The sequence below is a fragment of the Mandrillus leucophaeus genome, unplaced genomic scaffold (genome assembly GCF_000951045.1).
Source record: "Mandrillus leucophaeus isolate KB7577 unplaced genomic scaffold, Mleu.le_1.0 Scaffold602, whole genome shotgun sequence".
Taxonomy (NCBI): Eukaryota; Metazoa; Chordata; class Mammalia; order Primates; family Cercopithecidae; genus Mandrillus; species Mandrillus leucophaeus.
Genome location: NW_012106498.1, coordinates 253,042 through 256,531, shown reverse-complemented (window position 1 = coordinate 256,531; position 3,490 = coordinate 253,042).

Genomic DNA, 3,490 nt, shown 5'->3' with positions numbered 1-3,490 from the left:
ATGAAACAAATGTGGTAAGATCTTGATAAATGCTGGAATCTTGGTTATGGCTACATGAGGGCTTACAATACAATATTTTGTACTTTTAAATGTCTTTAATTGTTCAATATGGAACACTTCTAAATGATTTTTTGAGATGACGAAACAACATAAAAATTAATGATGTAATATTAAATGAAAGCATCTACATACAAAACTATTTGTAGAGTGTTTTATATATATTTTTATATATATATATTTGCATAAAATTTATGTGGGATATGGAAGAAATAACTTGTCACAGGGATTGTGATAGGGCCTTGAGAATGGAGTGATTTGTTTCCTGCTAGCCTTTTCTTCAATATTGCTCCAAGGATTTTACCAGGAACAAAATTTAGGGGAAACACATGAGAATATGCTTGATCACAGGGCATTGTGTATTCTCCTAACAGAGAAGGCAGTGAAGGGGAATACAAGGAATGATTTACTCTTGCAGAGAAATTTTGGCCTGGTAGTAAACATACTAAGATAAAAAGTCTTGGTTCAATAAGAGCCTAGCCCAAGATACCTCCCTGCCCACAGAGGCCAGTTGTCCTCACCCAACCCAGGACATCCACCCAGGAGGAACCATGCTGCTGGTTCTTACCAGAACTCCCCAGGATTCAAATCTTTTGTAAAATCCAAACAAGGAAGACAACAGGAACATCAGGGAGATGAGAAATGTGGTGAGTGAGACATACATCACCCATCCTTGCAACAATGGGTTTGCTACTTGGGTGGTGGCTACCAGGATCCAGACCTAGAACTCAAATATCTGGAAGATAAAAGCATTAAAGAAGGGGCTTCATTAGCTAGTGTGGAGCATGTTTCCCTTTGCAGGGCATCTCTTTTCTGTCTCTAGTTAAAAGCTCAGGTGAAGTTAGGAGGGAACCAAGCAGGAAATGGGGAAGGAAGGCTGGCTCCTCTGAGTCATGGTTAAGTCAGATCCGGTTGTTAGGAAATTCAAGGGGTTAATGCAGAGGTTGCAAACAGAGGGACTCTCGACTAACTCTGGCCTGTGAATGTGTCTTCTTGGCTCAAGCAGTTTTGGCATATACACTTTTAAACAATTCTGAATAAGTTGCCAACATTTAAAACAGGATATTTCACATGAAAAATCCAGATTTGGGTCATTTCTATAGAAATCCGTGGGTCCTGGCCACAGTGTACCCATTTCTCAGGTCAGAGTAGGCTGGAATGAGTTGTGACTGTCTCTTTAAAAAGGACCTGGAGTCCCCAGTGGACCACATCCCCTCACCCAGTTAACCTCACAGCACACTGTGACACGTTCCCTGTTGCTCACTGACAATGTGGAATTGTTTACTAATGAGATAGAGCTTATTTTTGCATATTTGTTAGCAATTAATATTTCCTCCTCTGTAAAGTCTTTTTAATATTTTTATCAGTTAAGTATTTTAAAATAGATTTTTCTTTTTCTTATTGATTCATAGGAATTCTTGATAACAGTGCAAATTTCGTGGGCTGTCATAAACATTGCAAATATATTCTGCTAGCACTTACATACTTTATGGCTTCCTTTGGTTAACTAAGCCTGTAATTTTAATGCAGTTGAATATGTCAATCTTTTCCTTTATTGACTATGTTTTTTATAAAGTTTAAGAAATTCTTCTCTATTTTGAGTCATGAAGATATTGTTGCATTCCAGATTTTCCTTCTGACACAATTTTCTTTCTTCCTGAAGTGCACCCTTTAGTAATCTCTTCAGTGAAGGTCAGTGGGTAGTAGTCAGTTTGATTTATTAGAAAACGTCCTTAAATTTCCCCTGACAATTATTTTCTCTCCGCACTTCCGAGATATATTTCCGCCATGTTGTATATTTTCCGTATGCTTCTGTTGTGTTCTGGCTTCCACGGTTGTTGCTGAAAGGTCAGCTGTCAGGTGAACTCTTGCTTTGTAGAAATCTGTCTTCCTTATTTGACTGTATTTAGTCTTCACTCAGTCTTTGGCATTCTGCAGTTTGTGAAACAGTGATACCATGTGTCAAGTTGTGGATATCTTTTTATTACTCCTGCTTAGTGTTCATTCTACATCTAATATCTGAAAATTCCATTCACTTGGCCTTAATAGCTTGATTCTGCAGTTTGTGGCTTCCATTAACTTCTATTCTTGTTCACTTGTTTCCTTTTATGTTTAGTGAATTTTGTTTGGAAGCTCATGTCTGTGGGGGTAACTCAGTTCTGAATGATGTATTAGAAACTTTCTAGACCAAACCACTTCACTCACTTTTTTTTCTTTTTTTTTCTTGAGAGAGTCTCTCTCTGTCACTCAGGCTGGAATGCAGAGGTTCAATCATAGCTCACTGCAGCCTCCAACTCCTGAGATCAAATGATCCTCCCACCTCAGCCTCCTAAGTAGCTAGGACTACAGGCACACACTACAACACCTGGCCAATTTTTATTTTATTTTTTGCAGAAACAGGGTCTTGCTGTGTTGCCCAGGCTGGGTTAAACTCCCAGCCTCAAGCAATCTTCCTGCCTTGGCCTCCCAAAGTGCTGAGATTACAGGCATGAGCCAATGTGCCCTGCCTTCACTCTTTTCTGCGTAGCTCAGGCAAAAGATATACAACTTCAGTTCTGCTTTCCAAACTATGTCCCTGGCTTTCTGGGACCAGCAGTTCTTATCTTACAACTGGCCAATACATAGACATAGATATGTCACCCTTTCTCTTCTAAGACTTCCACTTGCTGTTGTCTGTCTGTTGTCTTTGAATTTATGGAGTATTCATGGTCTCTTAAGGAGAAAAAAGAAAAGGGAGATGAGAAGCCAGAATAGAACAGGAAGTTGACCACAAGGCAGAGACTCCTCAGCAAAGAGTACAATCACAGCTTTACAGGGCTGGAAAAGAGCTCCAGCAGCGTGGTCGCCTCTTAAAGCACCAGTTCTGGGAGCAAATTCCCGTTTAACAATCAATATCCAAGTGAATTTCGGAAGTCCTAGGCTGGTCTGAGACTGCCAAAGAATGAGTCAAGGCCGGCTTGTCCTAGGGAGGGGGCAGGAGGGATGGGAGCCGCTGTCCTCTGGTTCCCCCTCAACTGTGCTGTTGCGTGTCAATCCCAGTGGCAAGGGCTGCTGATGCTTCAGAAAGGTACCAGGGCTCAGCTTTAAGACACTTGCCAAGCGACCTCTCTGCCAAGCCATGAGAAGTGCATTAAAATGTTGGCATGTGAACAGCACCCAAATAATGCTGGTTATTAGTGGTTCACCAGGTACTTTACAGTTAATAAAATGCATTCACTCAGACTGCCTCGTTTAGTCCACACAACAATTCTAACTCCCTTGGAAAGACCAGAGAACTACCATTTGATACCTTCCACTGCTTACTGCCAGCTCACCTGTGCCAGACATGGGGACAGCAAGGGAACCTCAGCTGCATCTTGCCAGTCAGTGCCTGCAGAGAGGTCCTAGTCCCCATCTTGCCATCAGAAGCTTCCTTGGCCAGACACAGCCATAT